This window comes from Typopeltis vanoorti, chromosome 19, assembly GCF_054136105.1.
Source record: "Typopeltis vanoorti isolate ZY-2024b chromosome 19, IOZ_Tvanoo_1.0, whole genome shotgun sequence".
NCBI classification, from domain to species: Eukaryota; Metazoa; Arthropoda; class Arachnida; order Uropygi; family Thelyphonidae; genus Typopeltis; species Typopeltis vanoorti.
In genome coordinates this window covers 23,819,932-23,839,949 of record NC_143567.1, presented here as the reverse complement: position 1 = coordinate 23,839,949, position 20,018 = coordinate 23,819,932, and the positions used below count along the sequence as shown (strand labels likewise).

The window sequence follows — 20,018 nt, the reverse complement described above, 5'->3', positions numbered from 1 at the left end:
GATGACATTTAATAATTGTTGACAGACACTTTAATGTACAGTAATATGAGAAAAAAAAACCTTTTTCCTGTTTGAATATAATAATTCTAAAAATTTAGGGATTCTTAATGGAGAACAGATCCACATGTGGAATTTTGTTATTTTAGGATTATTTTTCAAGGAAAAAATAAATTTACCCTTTAGGAGTATTGATACTGGTCAAGTGCTAGTTGCACAGCTGACTAAAAATGCAAATGGGAAAAGTGGGTTTACCTTTGTTTTATACATCCCAACTATCAATGGAAACGATATGTTCTTACAGGAGATTTGCATATATATGATTTTCCATGATTTTCTGCCTATATACAGTAAATTTTCAACATTTAAAATAAAAATGAATATTAGTGACATTATGAGACACTAATGACAGCAATGAAAGCAAGCGTTACATTCTTTGAGAAAAAAAAAGATGCGCGACTACTATACAAAACGAATGTGTTCCATAAGTATAATATTCATCAACAAAAACTTAATTTGAAGAGCAGAGGTTCAGGGAATTATAAATAAATGATAAGCATCACTATGATTATGTACACTGACTCACAACATATCTAATGTCAAGAGAGTGATGTAACAGAACTAAACTATTTTAAAAACTTCAGTAAAAGCAAGCTATGGAACCATCAAAACAATATAATGCTGAAACAAGGGATTTTTCTTTCAAAGAAAGATTACTGACAAGATGGTAGAGACAAGGACATATCCAGGAGGGAACCACTATTTTTGGATAATATATAGGCCAAGGCTACAAATGCCAGTCATCACAAATTCTTCCTTGTACCTTACTGCAGAAGAGTAAGTAACTACTACTGGTGCATGGAGAGGCAGAGTTGTTCCAATGGTAATGAGAAGGGAACATGATGCACAATTATCATTAAACCAGGAGCAAGGTTTTCAGAATTTTTCCTTTTCTAAACAAATTTCTATTTATTGCTTGTTTAGGACTGTTATTGTTTACTATATTATTTCATCTCCTTTACTATCCTTCATTCCATTAACAATCAGATTCATTATAAGTGAAGTGATCAGTAGTCATATTGCATTCTATATTATATGTGGTAGAACTTCATTTATTCACACTCAATGCTTACCAACAGAGAAAAATATTAGTGTTGTGCACATGCCTACACACTATTCAAAGGAGGGCTAGTAAGCTACTGCAAGAAGAAAAGAAGACAAGGATAGCCTAATAATACAGTGAGAATACAGCAATAGTCCAATGAGTAACAAATAGAATCTAGATGCAGTACTGTCCATTGTATATATCATGTACAGATTAGAAGCATTAAAAGAAGAAAAAAAAAAAAAAGAAATAACATCACTATTAATCAACCAAGTTCTAGTTGGTCAAATGTATAGTGTTTCTATTTTCTAATCAATATGTAGTAGATGGAAATCTAATGGAGGGGGGTGGGCAAAACTAATGGCATTGATTTAGAACCATTCCAGGTCAGTAAGCCAATAAACTAGCTGCAATTATTCTGCTAGGCAGAAGATTCCGTTGCTGAGTCAGTAGAGATGATGCCCTTTGGATAGGTAAAAGTGGATTCAGATTCCATCAACTGACAAGAACCTTTCCAAACTGAAGGGCGATTAGCCAATCTCATAAAGGTAGTGGTGGGAGAGCAAGGTTTTTCATCCTGCAAAGAATCACTTACTGGTCTAGTAGCATTATTTTCTTTGGGCTTAATTCCAAAGAACTGTTAGGTGTGTGGGATGGGCTGCTTGAATGTGAGCAATGAGATGTAGGGTATATCAAGGTCCACTATTCAGTCAAGTAAAATTCCCAGTTTTACTGTTTAGTAAAAGCATCCTTACTAAATATTCCTAGTACAACCTTCAGTTTCACCTTAAAATAAATAACCACAAAAAGTCAAGCAAAGAGAAATTTAATATTCAGAAAAAGACAAAACATCCTAAAATCTTCTAGCTCTTCTTCACAAATGCATGGTCTTAGTTCTTACTACAATGATATTCATTTCAATCAATACACATCTACATTTCCACACGAACTACATTTTCAGCAAGACTAATGTTTACCTTTTAAGTTTCCCCAACCATACAACCTTATTGTTTTAGCCAAAAAGGTGGCATCCTTACACTATGATGCCAGAGAATTTCCAACTTTGAATCTTCTCTTTCATCTTCCTTGGCTAAAAATCGCTTTTCATTCTATAAGATTAGTATGTTTCATCCATCACGCTCTTAATGCACCAATCACCAAATGCCGATTTCCTTCAGTATAATTTTTCTAACAAACAAATTCATCTTGCATAGATATTTTAATATTCACATTTTTAACTGTACTAGTCTAACAAAGATCCCAAAGCATCTGGTGTCACAAGTGATCTAACACAAATTGTTGCTCTCATATCCAATAGAATAATGGCACACTCTGCAAAACTTTAGTCATTGGTGAAGAAGAATTGTATATATAATATTCTTCAATCACCCATTGAAATAAACTACAGATTTTATTTTACTTATTTTTATATCTGATCCACACAGAAAGGCCACAAAACCTATAGCACATCAGTGCGAAGTGTGGGCAAGAGGAATAGAAGGAAAAACTGTTCATATTTTGCTTGAATAGCTGAGGGTTGTAATCTCTGGGGCAGATAGAGTCAGGAAGACCGTTCCAAAGGACATAAGCAGATGAATGAGAGAGGAAGCAGTGAAGTTGGTTCGGTGAGTTTCGAGATGGACTGCAAAAGGGTGTTGGTTAGCAGTGGCTCTTGTTTTAATGATTTTGGAGGAGAGTGAAGGAATAATAGTGGCCAATTCAGCAGAGTAGTCTCCATGAAAGTCTGCAGAAGAGGCACAAGGTAGAAACTGAAAGCCTAATGAGAGAAGGATCAGTCAGATTGCCCTCTTCTAAATAGAATTAAGCAATCTTAGAGGATTTTAGTGCACCACCCCAAATATGGGAGCAACAATCCATGGCAGGGCACAGTTCAGCTTTGTATAGAGTTAGCAGTTGTGAAGTAGTGCCTTGTGCAAAAATGTACACCAAGATGCCATGTTTTCCATGGAAAATGTTTTGATATTATACGAATGCCATGTATGGTATCTTCACAATTTCTGTACTGTATTTTTAGGTTGGATTTCTCATTTTAGTTTTCTAATGAAAAAACTTTTTCCACTGAAAACACACTAATGAAACATTTCACTTAATTTCTTGCTCATAAGCGAAGATGCATATGAAATATTCAAGAGAGGAATTAAGCATAACATGACTACGTTTAATTGCATCTCCATCTTTCTTTCCTAACTAGAAATATATGCACATCCAAAACTCATTTTGAAAATGGTATTACAAGAAACTTATGTCTGAATGGCAGCCATTATTATTATTATTTTTTTTTTTTTTTAGTCTTGTCACAATTAGCTTTTTTTCCCCCAAACTACTTTCACATCTTGCTATTGGATGGGGCTGCTGCTGCATTCTTGCACACAGGAAAGCCATACCCCTGGATTATTAATTTTTCATAGAATTCATGCGTTGATGATGCATTTGTACCATCCTTAAATCATAACATCATCATTTGATATTTCATTCCAAATGATATAAGAATGTTGCTGAAAGTAGACATCACCCCTTCAAAAATAAATAAAAATAAAAAAATCTAGATCTAATGACATTTTTCTGGTGTTATGTCTATCCTTCAGAGTTCATTCTTGTTAATTTATATTCATGGTACTAATGACAATACAAAATAAGAAAATCACTAATATAATTATTATTACATGACACCTCCAAGGACTCATTAAGGGAGGGCACCTACTCTACAACTCTCCATCTCTCAATCCACTAATTACATCATCTACATCAATGTCATGTATTGCCTGCTATCACCACTAGTATTTTCACAGATAATCACAACCATCCATGCACACAGCAGGATTTGCACCCGCAACCTTTTGGCTGGAGAGTGGATAAGCTAACCACTCGGCCAACCAGGCTGGCACATTTATTAACTTATTTGCTGATATTATATCCAGCATCTTCAAAGCACAAAAAGAGTTTGTCACAGTATGCGAAACTATTTGGCTGATTCTAAAAATAGTTTCTCATGCCTGTAGGAACTTTTGGGTAGAATAATTTTCTTCCATTTAATTCCCTAAAAGGAATATCCAGAGCATGGTCTGCCAGTCCTGACTTGCCATACACATGATTACAGATGTAGTTCTTATATTTACATCTACTAGATTTTAAACAGATAATTTCACTGATTCCAATAATTTTCAGACAGTCCATTCTATCCCTTTATTACTAATAATCCTGGCACTTGTATATAGAAACACCAGTGCATTTTTAGTATTTCAGAACTATTACTACTCATTGTAGGCTTCACTTGGATCTGTAACATATTATACATCCTCTCATTGTCCAAGCCAATGTTTCCCCATTAGGGAATCCCAGCTATCCACCATGATAGCAACCCTAGTTTTGCTGTCCATTAACACTCATCTGCCAAGAAAACAACAGCCTCTCCAAATTCTTGGTCCTTCTGCATTCAAATGCAATCTATACAGCTCCCTTTTATCGTCCTGGCTTCATGTGAAGGTAGTAGGGTTTCCCTTCCTCAGAAACTCAGTTTTTAATCCCAGTAAACAGATATACCAGTCAGAATAACAGATTTAATATATTAATCTCATACATGACAGGTCAAAGAACCTAAGCACATCGATACTGCATGTGGGGCTAGATGAGGATTGAGAAAGAAGAAACTTATTGCTATTTTTCTTGAATAGTTGCAAGTTGTAACTGCCTGGTAATATCACAAAGGTTGTTCCAGAGATAGATGGAAAAAAAAGAGGAAGAGAAGCATGTTTAGTGTGTTGCACTAAAAAAAGATGCTGGATGGCTGCTGCTTTTGTATTAACATATACGCGTGGATAGGCTTATGTGTTCGTCAGACATGTTATGATAGGTTTCACGGTATAAGAACACAGATGGTTAAGAAAATAACTATTTATTAACTTAAAGGATAATATTTCGCTGGTCTTATATCCAGCATCTTCAGAGCACACAACATAAAGTTTGTTACAAAGGCAAGACAACCACAATCCGGTGTAACAGTGGGGACAGTATAAGTGATTGCAGCGTGCAACACAAGACTAAAGTCCTAATACGGCACCATCTAGGTTAAAAAAAAAAAAAAAAATTCAAAGTTTTGAAATAGTAGTCCAAATGATAAAAAATAAATAAAAGTAATAAATATTAATTTGGTCTTAGGATGACTGTCTCCCAAATCTTTGGTAGATTTATACAGCCATACTTGTTTAGGTTTGGGGTATGTTTCAAGGCTTCTGTTGATTCCAGGAACAACCTCTCTGACTTGTAGAAGCTTCTGTGTATTACTTTTGTTTCTTTCCAATTGATCCTGTGTGCAGGGGTATCCAGAGCATGGTCTGCCAGATCCGACACTTTCGCTATGGTAAGTCGGGTCTGGCAGACCATGCTCTGGATACCCCTGCACACAGGATCAATTGGAAAGAAACAAAAGTAATACACAGAAGCTTCTACAAGTCAGAGAGGTTGTTCCTGGAATCAACAGAAGCCTTGAAACATACCCCAAACCTAAACAAGTATGGCTGTATAAATCTACCAAAGATTTGGGAGACAGTCATCCTAAGACCAAATTAATATTTATTACTTTTATTTATTTTTTATCATTTGGACTACTATTTCAAAACTTGTAATTTTTTTTTTTTTTTTTTTAAACCTAGATGGTGCCGTATTAGGACTTTAGTCTTGTGTTGCATGCTGCAATCACTTATACTGTCCCCACTGTTACACCGGATTGTGGTTGTCTTGCCTTTGTAACAAACTTTGTGTTGTGTGCTCTGAAGATGCTGGATATAAGACCAGCGAAATATTAGCCTTTAAGTTAATAAATAGTTATTTTCTTAACCATCTGTGTTCTTTTATACCGTGAAACCTATCATAACATGTATTAACATATGTTTACAGACATAATACACTGGTCTCAATGCTTTGGCTACTTCAAGCATAAATCCAAAACAATCCTATCAGCAAATGCACTTCAAGCATCCATGTATTTTAGACCTCTCTTTCTGCACATTCTTACTATCATCTCCATTATCATTACTCTTCTTAACAGCTCTGGATTATCATACCTAGGCAGCACACACTTATCTTCTCCTTCACTTTTCTGTTACAAAATCTCTAGATCAATCTCAAAATACTACAAGTTCATCAGAGAATACTGAGAGAGAAAGTTGCAGAAATCTAACTAGTAAAATACTATTCAAAAGGAAAAAAAATAATTAAAGAAACTGAAAAATAATATAAATAACTAAATGGTTTTTTCAGGGACAGTGGAATTCTTATAAGAAATCAAAACCACAAACCCAAATATGGACTAATGACCAAGAAGTATAATTTTTTGCATTTTTCAATGTTTTGAAAAATGTGGAAAACCTACAATTAGTGCAAATTATCTCTAAGTGAAGTTAAGAATGCTATTAAAACATTTAAAATACAAGGCAGATAAGGTGAAAATAAAATTGCAGCAAAACTTCTAAAACTGAAGGAACACTCCTTGTCAACTGAAATTTAATAACTCATGCTAATGCTGCAAAAAAAGAGGAATACAAACAATTTTTTTAAAAAGCATACCCCACAATTACCAACTCTTAGACACTTGCTGATAATCTCCATTGATATTACTTATAGCATTTCTGCAAAAGAAAATCAAATGATCACAATTTCAGAACTGTTAGACATGAATTTGATAAAAACGACATCTTGTATGTCGTGTGTGTGTGTAGGGGGGGGGGAAGGAAGGTATATAACAGTATACACCGAGGAAAACTCTGCAAGTATATATAACTCAGATAACTATGTAATCACCACACCATCTGCAAAGTATGTTCTCTGTAGAAATATTTATCGAGCTTTGATATAAAATCTGGACTTCCAGATGCTAGATCTGGATGCTCGCCAATGATCTTTCTGTTTAGGTCTCTAATGTTTTCCAATGCCAGGATATTCACCTCACCATAAGAAAGCATCATTAGAAATCCAAATGTAGGTGAATGAGGACATCCTACAAGCTTAAGATAACAAAATCATTATTGATGGAGATGGCTATCAGGGTATGCAATGTAATCACGTCCAATTTTGTAAGCAAATAACCAAAAATGTTGTCAAGGAAAGGCTGAATATACGTGCTTTTTCAAGGATCCATCGCAACTGAGCAATTTTAATTATTTAACAGTCAACATTAATAACTAGAATGCTATGCATCGAGAGGAGAGAACTGGGAATGCCAACACACACACACACACACACACACACACACACACACACACACAACATTTGTTTTAAAAGACTAGGCATTACACACACAACATTTGTTTTAAAAGACTAGGCATTCTATCATTTATGAGAAATAAATGTTTGAATTGTTTGGGCATGATAAAAAGGAAGATGACAATTGATTGAATTAGTATTTACAAACAGAACTGACAAGAAAAGACATGAACAAGATATGGATGGATGAATGTGATAATGAAGGGCATAAAACAACTGGATGAATACCTCACTTTAGAAACAGCCTGTGATAGGGACAAATGGAGAAATCTGGTGGTGGCAGCAGCAGACCTAAATAGGACTCCAAGTTTTATTGAAGAACTTTCAGATTTCAAGTGACTGAGAAACTTTACATACCGACAAAGGTAAAATTAGATATAGAAGAATGCAGTCATTTGAATCTTAGTGACAAAGTGAAGAAGAAAATACCTAAGTGCAAGAATTACATTACATACATACATACATAGGGTGTGCTTAAGGGTCAAAGCTGTATAACTGAGAGGAGACTTCCACATAGCCTTTAAAAGGAATGCGGAGAACCGACCAGGGCTTCTGACCTAATGTCCAATCCTCACCTTCTCGTGGTGCACCCTGTTGAGTATCTACCTGGATATTGAATGAACGAGGATGGGCTGACAATTTGGGATTTAGCCAACCAAATTGTAATTCTTATTGGTTTAAACCAAATTACAAAATGATAGTACAATATGACAAAATTTCATGCCGGCTAGGGCATCACCAGGTTAAACAAGGCCCCTGTTGTTTTCACCATTGTGAACAGCAAAAAGTCAGCTACTGGAACAAATCTGAAAAAACATCCCAACTCAAAATCACCAGAGTTAAAGATCTGTACTATCAACATAAGAAGCCTGAATGGCAAAGAAATGGAGCTAGCTGAGGAATTAGATAAGTACCAGATCGACATAATAGGGATGACTGAAACAAAAAAGACAAAAACTGGCGAGATCTTTCTGAGCAATAAATACAGAATGCTCTATTCAGGCAGTGACAATCAAGAAAAAGAAGGAGTAGCCATTGTATTCAACACTAAATACGAGGCTAATCTTCTTGCATGGCAGGCAGTCTCAAGTAGAGTGATGTGGGCAAATATCAGAATGGGAAACTGGACAATGAGACTTATTTGTGCCTATGGCCCCACAGAAGGTTCTACTAAGGTAGAGGAATTTGAGGATTTACAGAAAGCATCTGACACAATGAAAAAGTTGGTTCTTGTTGGGGATCTAAACAGCAGAGTAGGAAATGATTGTCAGACATGCAAAAATATATTAGGAAAATTTGGAGAAAAGAGCAAAGCTAATAATAATGGGAAATATTTGTTGGATTTCTGCTCAGGACATGGACTGGTTATTACTAACACCATGCTCAAACATAAAAATGTGTATAAATTCACATGGAGAGAAGAGACAAGAAATAAGAAAAGTCCCATTGACTATGTTATTGTTGATAGTGATGTTTTCTCCCTGGTGCAGGACACCAGAGTGTACAGAGGATTTGAAATTGGAAGTGATCACCGTTTAGTCTCGAGCAGGATAAAATTGAATTTCATATCGAAAAGAATAACATGTAAAAAAGTTTTAAAGCGAATAAAAGTTGAGCAGCTCTCAGATGTGAACTGTAGACTAAAATGCACAAAGATTATTGAAGAAAAAATAAAAGAATTTGAGAACAGGAACCAAACTTTAGAGATTCAATGGCAGAAGAAAACCTTGATTGATTCAGCCAGAGAGGCATGTGGTGAGGTTGTCTGCAAGGATGGAAAAATCAGGACTCCATGGTGGACACAGGAAGTTAAAAAAGCAGTGAAGGAAAAGAAGAAAGCATATCAAACGTTCCTGGCAAATAAGTCAGCTTGTGCTCTTAGAGAATACAGAGAGAAATATAAGAACGCTAAACACTGTGTAAAACTAGCTAAACAAAAGTCATGGGAGGACTTCGGCAAGAACATAGAAATTAAATATCAAGAAGGTGGCAAAATATTTTGGAGATTGTTGAAGAAGCTTAGAAATGGAGGAAAGAGTACTGTAAAAGGAGTTAGAGATGATAAAGATGACATGAAAATGGAAGAAAAAGATATCCTTGAAGTATGAAGTAATTACTTCGAGAAATTATAAATGAAACAAGCAGTGATAGCATAGTGATAAAAAAACACTCAACAGGCATACAGTCATAATAAAATTAGTTTAATCCTTTATCCAAGTGTGAGCAAACAAAGTTTGCACCTGAAAGTATCTTCAGGACTGGGGTAAGGTGGTACAACACCAGGACAGCTCGTTGCAAAGGTGGAGCAAGCTACCAATAATCCTATCTCAGTATCTCCTATAATGCAAAACACATCTTCTTGCGGATATGTCTAACGTTATGCATTAAGGGAAGAGCCACTACCCAGACTAGTTTCGACCTTTATTGAGGTCTCTTCAGTGGGAGCCAGGCCCAAGTGGAGATACCAGGAAGAAGCATTAGCAGGTCATCTCTACCTATATGAGTTGCTAAATGGTGTGCCACCCTTTTTAATAAATTACTCTGGATTTATAGAAAGATGTTGAAAGTTTATTTTTCACTTGGTTAGAGTATAATAAAATTAGTTTAATCCTTTATCCAAGTGTGAGCAAACAAAGTTTGCGCCTGAAAGTATCTTCAGGACTGGGGTAAGGTCCTGAAGATACTTTCAGGCGCAAACTTTGTTTGCTCACACTTGGATAAAGGATTAAACTAATTTTATTATACTCTAACCAAGTGAAAAATAAACTTTCAAAAAAAAAAAAAGAAAAAGGCATACAGTCAAGAATACATATCCATACTTGAAGTAGAAAAAGGCATCAAAAGGCTTAAAATGTGGAAAGGCAGCAGGAGTAGATGATATTCGACCAGAAATGCTGAATTATGGTGGTATAAAAGTCTTGCAGTGGCTGCACTGCATAGTTCAGAAGGCCTGGACAGAGGGCCGAATTCCTAATGATTGGAGTAGAGCTCTCATAGTATCCATATATAAAAATGGAAATAAAATTGAATGTGAGAATTACAGAGGTATTTCCCTACTGAGTGTTCCTGATAAGATATATGCAAGTATACTTGAGAAACAGTTGAGAAGAATTGTAGAAGAAAAGCTTGGTGAAGAACAAGCTGAATTCAGGCCAAATAGAGGCTTGGTTTTGGTTTGGTATTGTTTAGTATTGGCACTTATGTTGATTATGATCGTTTTTTAAAGAAAAGAAAAAATTATTATCCCAGAACAATTTCATCTTTCTAGTAAAAAAAAAAAGAGAAAAAAAAGAGGGGCAATGTGATATGCCTAGAGCCTTATGTAGATGGGATAGTCATGAAACTAAACATTACATTTGCTGAAATGTTTTTCGGTTGGTTATACTATAAATTAAAGATGCCAAGAATTTATTCAAGTGTAAGCAAATAATGTTTGCATGTGAAGTAACTGGGCTACTTGTATATACAGGGTGGTTCAAAATTCCATGTACAAGTTTTGAGGGGAGGTAGAGAACATCAAATCAACCATATTCACATAGAAAATCCTGACCGGAAATGCAACCGAAACTGATAGGTGGCGCTGTCGCCAGCACTCAAGGTGAGCAATTGGGGCTTCCTCATTCAAGCATTCTATGTCATACAAAGAACATGCATCGTTTTACGAACGCTGATATGGCAGACATGTACCTCGTTTACAGGTTAGCTGACGGTAATGGACGAGCCACTGTACGAATGAATAGCGCAAGGTACCCAAACAGACGTGTACTGCATCACCAAATGTTTGCATATTTGCATCAGAATTTGTGTGATTGGATCCTTCAGGGATCACAGGCATGATAGTGGGCCATGATCGACGTGAAATCCCACCATGGAAAAGGAGGTGTTGCATGCGAATGACAATAATCCAAAGACAAGCACACGTGCCATTGTCTCTGCTACAGGAGTATCTCGATCCAGTGTATTGCATGTTTTGCACTGAGTCCTTACATCTATTTCATCTGCAACGGGTCCAGTTACTGATGGCCGAAGATTATCCTCGACGTGTGGAATTCGTGCAGTGGTTTCTGCAGAAAAGTGTAGTAGACCCGGATTTTCCAACTTGTGTTTTGTTCACGGATGAAGCTTCATTTACTCGCGAAGGGTCTTCAATCACCACAATGCTCATGTGTGGGCCCATGAGAACCCACAGGTTGTGCAATCACATGCTACACAACAACACTTCACCATTAATGTATGGGCAGGTATCATCACTGACTGTTTAGTCAGCCCATACCTGTTACCATCCCAACTGGACTCCCAGAAGTATCAGACCTTTCTGGAAGTTCTGCAGGATTTACTGAACAATGTTCCAATGAGTCAGTATTTGAACAGATCCTTTGGGGCTTGATTGACCCATCGCATGGCCCCCATGCTCACTTGATTTATCAAGCATTGATTTCTTTCTGTGGGGGACCCTTAAATCTATGGTGTATGAAACTCATGTTGACTCTGACATGGACCTCTTCGCAAGAATTGCCATCGGCATTGCTAATATCCAGGAAAATCCAGGTATTTTTGAAAATGTGCGGCAATCAATGCGTCATCTTGTCAGGCACGCATCACTGCTAATGGTCATAACTTTGAACACCTGATGTGAAATCATATGTATCCAACTACTATTGAACTGTTCAGTTATGCCTAATAGTTTTTTTTTTTTTTTTTTTTTTTAACGCCTTGTGTTATTTCTGTATCTTTGTGTCACTGTTAGTAGTACCTTCCAGTGGCATTTCAGGTCATGCTTTCCTATGTGAATATGGTTGATTTTGATGTTCTCTACCTCCCCTCAGTTTGTACACGGAATTTTGAACCACCCTGTACATAGAAGCTATTGACTTCACATCAAATCCCTTAGTATCCCATAATGCAAAGCACATACACCTTTTCAGATGTGTCTAATGCTGTGCATTATAGGACACTTCCCAGACCAATTTCGATCTTTACAGAGGTCTCGGTGGGAGTCATACGCAGAATGGATACCAAGGTTGAAGTAATGCAGAAGTCATATTTCCCATATACTCATGAAGTTACTTCATGCGCAAACATCGTTTGCTTACACTTGGATAAACAATTAAACCAAGAATATAATTTCTTGCCATCTTTAATTTATAGTATAACCAAGTGGAAAAACTTAACATCTATCTCTAATCCAGAGTGTTTTAATAATAAGATATAATAGTCAAAAGCTATTGCATGAGAAATAAGACTTCTGCATTATGTCTACTCAGGCCCGGCTGGTGCCGTGTGCGAAGTGTGCAATATACACAGGTGCTGCAGAAGAAAAGGCGCCTAAAAGATGTCAAAAAAATATGAGATAAGAGTTTAAACTAACAACGAATGGTACATATAATTATGAATGTACGTCGTCTTCCATTTGGGCCCCTTCAGATCTTCCCGGAAACGAACAAATCAATTCTGAAATTGTATCCTGGACCTGATTATATCACTAATTTTTTATTAAAATTTACAAAAATATACCTAAAATAGTTCTTTATTGTTTGATGTATCATAAATCAACTTATGGTTAATTGTTGAGTTCCATGTAAGGGCCATATCCTAATTTTATTCGGATCAGATGCACGTGGTCCACCCTAAAAGTAGACTTACTACTGATAACTCATTCTTCTCGACATTCGAGCCCATTATATTAGCGGGCTGCTAGGGTGGCATCAGCGACACAAAATAATTGCCGAACTCAAGTCCAATGAGAAACATTCTTGTAAAATTCTCTTATCTATTTTCGTTGAATCATCAAAATTAATTTATTTATTAATGCAAAATTAATGTAAAGAATATTTGAATAAATCTCTTAACTTTATATTACTATCTTATATTATTTTGAAAATTTATATAACTTGAAAAAATTTGTATAAGCAGGACTAGTCTGTAGGTAACCTTATACTGTAAAGCGGTGTTCATTTGTTTTTCATTTCCTGTTCGTTTTATTCACACTTTATCCAAAAAATACTTTTTTGAAAAAGGCACCAAACATAATTACACACACAAGAAAAATACTATGCACTGGTCCTGTGTCTACTTAGGTATTTCTTGTGGGTCTGGCTCCCACTGATGACATTTATTAATGCTCATCATTGGGTTTGCTTATTTCATGGAGAGTAGAGAAGCCCTACTTGGTGGCAGGTTTTGCCTATCATTGGGTGGAACCACTGAGTTTCCTGTCCTGGAGTGATTCAGATCAGGAGTAATGAGTTTAATAGTGATCCTTTAGGGTTCCCAGTGAGATTTAGAGTAATCTTGTAGATCACTGAGAGTTTATAGAGGTATGATGCCCACTTAAACCCCCCACCCACTTAAACAAAATCAAAACCAGTCTGGGTAGCGGCCCTTCCCATAATGCATAGCATTACACACATCTGAAAGGGGAGGGTGTTTTGCATTATGGGGAAACTAAGGCAACTGATGTGAAGTCAAGAGCTTCTATATACAAGTAGTCCAATCATGAAGTTACTTCATGCTTGCACATTTGGACAAAGAATTAAACCAAGAATATAAGTTCTTGGCATCTTTAACTATAAGATTTCTTACATACTATCTTTCAGAGGATGAAGCCATGTAATATTTAATGAATATGTACTGGAGTTTTCCAGTCCTTCAACAAATGGGTATTCAATCTTGTAACCAAAAGAACAATGCTTGGAGAGGAAAATGAAACAGATTTAAACCAGGGAAAAATGACAAAAATTCTTACACATTTTATTTTAAAAAATGTATTTCTTCAAGAGAATTGTATGCCAACAAGTTAATGGTATTCAGCAAGCATAGTAAATAAGCAATTTAATTTGAGTGGCGTTACACTGATCCTTTGTTGATATCTACAATCAAGATACAAATTTCTGTCCATGAAAAGTGCATTCATTTTATTGAAATGGCCAAAATTGCATGTTTGTATACTTCACTTCTACTGACAAAGGATCTGCAACCTACAACAGATCTTGGAAAGTGGAGGAAGAAAACTGTCAGATAATCTGAGATTTCTACTCTAGATAAAACATGGAACAATTTTTATTTAAATCTGAAGTAACTTAAAAATGTTTCATGCTCTGAATCCAGAGAGCAATAATCAAAGATCTTCACAAACATCCATGCTGTGAGATTCTAACCTGTAGTCTGTTGATTGAAATGTAGAGTTATTATATAACTCTACATTTCAACCAACATATTGGAGGCTTAATAGATTGTATACAGCACTCAGGAAGGATTAAAACAGAATTTAATACTTCCTATATATTTTGTCTCAGTATATGAGACATCTTCAGGGATTACAAAAAAACTAATGTAACATCAAAAACAAATAACACACAATACTACACCACGTGGGTGACGCTAAAGTCCTATCTAGGTGGAGCGGTCCTATTTACTGTTCTATTTAAAGTACTGTTTACTGAGATGAAATATATAGGAAGTATTAAGTTCTGTTTTAATGCTCCACCTAGATAGGACTTTAGTGTCACTCACGTGGTTGGGCTTAGTATTGTGTTTTATTTGTTTTTGATGTTACATTAGTTTTTTTGTAATCCCTGAAGATGTCTCATTTACTGAGACAAAATATATATGAAGTATTAAATTCTGCTTTAATCCTTTCTGAGTGCTGTATACAATCCATTAAGCCTCCAATATGATGTTCTCACAGCACTTAAGCCTCTACACATGTATTATATACCCAGCCAACCAGACTGGTATATATGGTTATTTCATTTTAGTTATAATGAAAGATAAAATTCAAAGTAAAGGTGCTGTTGGTTCCAGTGCAAAGAAGAAGATGCATAAACTTGTCATATTACACACTAAGTTTAAAATTATTAAATTTAGTGATGGTGTATTAAACACTGAGAAGTCTCAGGCTAAAACTTATTTCACATTACTTTTGTTAAAAACAAAATTCTAAGTGAAATAAAAAGTGCTACACTAGTTAATACTACAGTTAAGTGTGACAATCTTATTACTGAAATGGAAGAACTTTTAATGGTGTAGACTGATGACCAAACTGGTTAACATATTTCATTAAGTTAAGCTATTCAGAATAAATTTTTTAGACTGCAAAAATTATTCTAAATTTTTTATAATTAATTGTCTTATGTCATTTATGCACATATGACTGCTGAAAAATGTCAGCAAACCATTACAAGTATTTATAATGAATTCATTATACATGCATATATAATGAATTTGGTTATATGACAAAATTCATTATACGACACTTGCCTGGAACCTAACGTGCTGTACGACAGAGATATGCTTGTATTGTGCTTCATCATCCGTAATGTTTCTTGATGCAAAGATGAAGAAAGAGTGCTGTTAACATGTTCCTTCAGGAACATTTAAACAGACATTCTATCTTGGAGAAATAAGTCAGCAATCACATAGCAGAATAATTGAACCCAAACAAAAGAATTTCAGAACCAAATGAGTTTCTGTAGGTTAAAATATCTTTAGTACTATGGATGGGATTGGATAAGACTTAGATAATCTCGGAACACTGTTCCTGGGATCAAACATGATACTTTTCACTGGTCAAGCATGACAATACAGTGGTTGGAAAATCAACCAATAAATCTTTGCATTGATGAAATGATTCAATTGGTTATTACAATTTTGTCAGGATGTAAATGGTAACCAAAGTACTGCTTTTGTTTTGTGAGGTTAAGAAAATATGAACTTGCATACTTCATATGTGATTAACAGCAACGTTTGAGGCAGAAAGCTCAAATGCACATTTCTAAATCTTATATGCTCCCAGGTGGCGATTACAAGGTATGTTTCTCAGACACTACTGCAGTTAGTACAGAGCTAGAAGGTATAACAGTCTGTTGGATTTCATTATTTCAGAGATGTAGCCTGCAATTATTAAAGAACAATAACTTATGAAGCAGACTTTGCCTTTTGACTTCACTCTATCACAACAAAAGACTAATGTGTCAAATTCTACTTCAAACTGGGGAAAACAGCAACAGAGAATTTCAATAATATATTTATGTATTTACTGAATTTTTTAAATACTTATTTAGATGATGCAACAGGTAGGAAACCTTAGTGTTGCAGTTTTTTCTTCTCAGAAACTATATCTAGTAGTGTAACTTTTCCTTCTCAGGAACTACATCTATACAAGTTATAAATGTCGGTATGCGTTAGGGAACCCCTACAAAGTGTCCCGAGAAACAAAATTTAAGAAATGTTGGTCTACACTAGTCAATCCTACATCTACACAACGTCATTAAACACTATCAGTACGCCATTACATCTGCAGCCAGTAGTATTTTTTGTCTATAAATGTGCAAATTCTGATGCCAATTTACCTGTATTGCTTTTTCTGTCTCATGATATGCGTGATGAAAACCCCAAGTTTCCGGAAGAAAACGCAGTGCTATCGCTGTATAAGACAGATAACCTACATTCATTTGAAAATTGTCTATATAAAGATTATTCTCGTCATGAAAAATCGAACTCTGATCTTTTCAAAGAATGCGATATCCTGTATTTTTTGCAATTACGCAGCGGAGGCTCGTAAAGAAAAAACAAACATGTGGCGATACGTTTAATCGGCATCCTGTATATATCTGAAATTCTTAACTGCAGAATACCAGAAGTCCTACAACCAGGAACACAGACATGATACAGTCTGAATAAAAACAAATTAACACTGCTGTCAAATAATAGAGCATATATTATTAGCAAACTCCATGAAAATCAAAATTTATTTATGGATTAATTCATAAACTAGTTATGAGCTGTTACCACTAAAATGTAAGAAATTGCATGATATGCTAATTTTGAAACTTCGGGTGGAATGAAGATCACCTTAGTCCCAAAAATCAACCACAATTACCTAGTTAAGTCTTGTAAATAAAGAGTAGAGCGAGCTCCATTCTACCCGAATCACAGAACCTCAAATTCATACGTTGTACCGAGCTGCCTTGAAAGGCTTATTATTGGGATATGTTCAGAGAAGAATTAACATCGAATGCATCACAAGCCTACACTCATTAAATTCTTCAGGAAAATGTTTCCCGCGAGTATCGCTGCAGTTCATTGGTCGTTATGAAATCATGTGATTTACTTAGTATTCAGATTCCGATTTATCTCGCAAAATATCGGAATTTGAACTTTAGAATTTAGAGCTGAAAAACTTCATGGTGATTAAAAATTGCTTAAATTTATTATTTAATGCAATAAAACAAGTCAGCATTTAAAACAATATTTCTGACAGAGAAAACTTCTAATGAAACCAACGTCCTTAAGTGCCTTGGCAACAGAGGGCAGTGTAGCTGTCAACATTGCAAGCGCGTAATAAATGTAAAATATAAATATTCTAACTCTTTTTATTTTACAGAAGGAGTAGGTGGAATAATCCTTTAGTCCTATGTTTTTGATATCAGAAGGAAGGCTGATAGTTTCCATTTAGACATAACTCCTTAATGAGTTCGCCCAACCAGCGATTTGAAAATAGTGTGATGAGGCAACTGCTGCCATCTCGTATTCTTAACCTGAACATAACTGGAATTGTTTGAAATAGTGTGAATTCTACGCTGAATTTCTCTGCGTGGTGGCAATAAAAGCCGAGTTTCTGATAACATGTAGATGAGACTAACTGGGTTTGTTTTAACACGGGAGAAGAAACCATGCGAATGTTTCTTTAACAAGAACAAAAAATAGTAACAACATATTTAAAAGGGTCATTAATGATGAAGGATTCTAGAATGTTTGGAGAATTGTCAACGTTATATGCATTTCTGTTAAACTTAAACAATATCCATAAAATCTTTGGCAGTAGCAAATTTCTTAAATCTATAAATATAAAATTATCTATTGAATTATTTAAATATAAATATTGCTGAATGTAAGGTAGGTAATAAAATCTAAAAAATGGATGTTTAATGCCAGGATGACAGGATAAATATATAGAGGAAACTAACATCTAGATGAATTTGATGATTTTCATTTCTTAACGGGAGTAAGCGAAGATTATTTTTATTCATGTTTTTTTGGTCTGTTCTCAATCCTTAATCTCAGCTGTATGCTGATCTTATGAATTTTCATGCTTTTAGAGACCCTGCTTGAGATTATTATTATTATTATGGGCAGCTCCAAGGAGTTCTGAGACTCATCGAGGGTGGCCCAACATCAAGTGAAGAACAACTATTCAACATTCACACAGCATCTATCATACTTCACCTTGAACACATTTACTGTCATGGCACCCACAACAGACTCTGGCAGCTTATTCCACTGATTTACCACTCTCCAAGTAAAAAACCTAGCTCTAACACCCTTGCTAACCACATTCTTATGAAACTTCCATGGATGGCCCCTAGTCCTCCCACTACCAGTCCTATTCTCAAAAATATCTTCTGAATTAATCTTATAGAAACCCTTCAGTAATTTGAATGTCTCAATAATATCACCCCTTTTTTTGCCTATCAACCAATTTCTACAGCCCACAAATCTTTAACCTGTTCTCATAAGGTTCATTCCATAGTCCTGCTATTATCTTGGTCACTCGTTTCTGGATCCTCTCCACCACCTCCCCATCTAGAAAAAACCCTGGCATTAATATCTGGGCAGAGTAGTCTAGTGGGGTCTTGTCAGGGCTTGATACAGAGGAACAATAACCTGTTGGTCTCTGCTCGTTAAAGTGTTTTTCAGCAACCAAGTGATTTGATGAGCTGATTTTGCCACTTTTGAGATGTGTCACCTAAACTTCAACTCCCTATCCACCAACACTCCCAAATCTCTGGCCTCGTCAATCTCCTGGAGTACGGTTCCACCAATGTGACATACTGCTGCTAATCTTTTCACCTCAAAATGCAAAACCTTACATTTTTCCACATTGAATTGACATCCATTCTCCTTAGCCCGGTCCTCCAAACTATCCAAATCATCCTGCAAATTTTGACATCCTGAGCATTCACTATTGCTCTACCTAGCTTTGCATCATCTGCAAACAAATGCACAGTTCCTCTCAGATCCTTTCCTATATCGTTAATGAACAGATTAAACAGCAGTGGTCCAAGAACAGAACCCTGTGGCACACCACTAGTTACAGGCTGTCTTTTGAACTCTACTCCTGAATAAACCACTCTCTGACATCTCTCAATCAACCACCCTCCTATCCATCTCACCAACCCCATATTGATTTTCATATGCTGCAGTTTACTGATTAGAATTCCATGTGGTATCCTATCAAAGGCTTTAGCAAGGTCCAGTAGAATCACTGTAACTCGTTACCCTTATCCAGTTCAGCTGTCACTGTGTTACAGAATGTGAGCAAATTACTGAGGCATGATCTACTCTTCACAAAACCATGCTGTCACCCATAGAGTAGCCCATTTTCTTCTATCCAATCTTGTATTTTCCTCTTGACTATTTTCTCCAAGATCTTGACAACAATTCCTGATATGCCGATCGGCCAGTAATTTTCAACAGCAGTCTTGGAACCTCCTTTATGAAGTGGAACAATTTTCCCCTCTTTCCACCCCATTGTGATTAACCCAGACCCGAGACTCAAATTAAACAAAATGGTCAAAGGCACTGATAATTCTTCAGCCGTTTCTCGAACGACACTAGCTGGTATACCATCCAATCC

General features: G+C 35.8%; 1 long non-coding RNA gene across 1 annotated transcript in view; it reads right to left on the bottom strand.

The window, feature by feature from the left end:
* The window catches only part of LOC150095912 (uncharacterized), a 141,006-nt gene extending 123,629 nt beyond the window's left edge, over positions 1 to 17,377 (bottom strand). The window contains exon 1 of the long non-coding RNA XR_016549964.1: positions 17,262 to 17,377. This is a non-coding gene — a long non-coding RNA (uncharacterized LOC150095912). The remainder of the gene's footprint in view (positions 1 to 17,261) is intronic.
* Between the last annotated feature and the right edge of the window lie 2,641 nt (positions 17,378 to 20,018).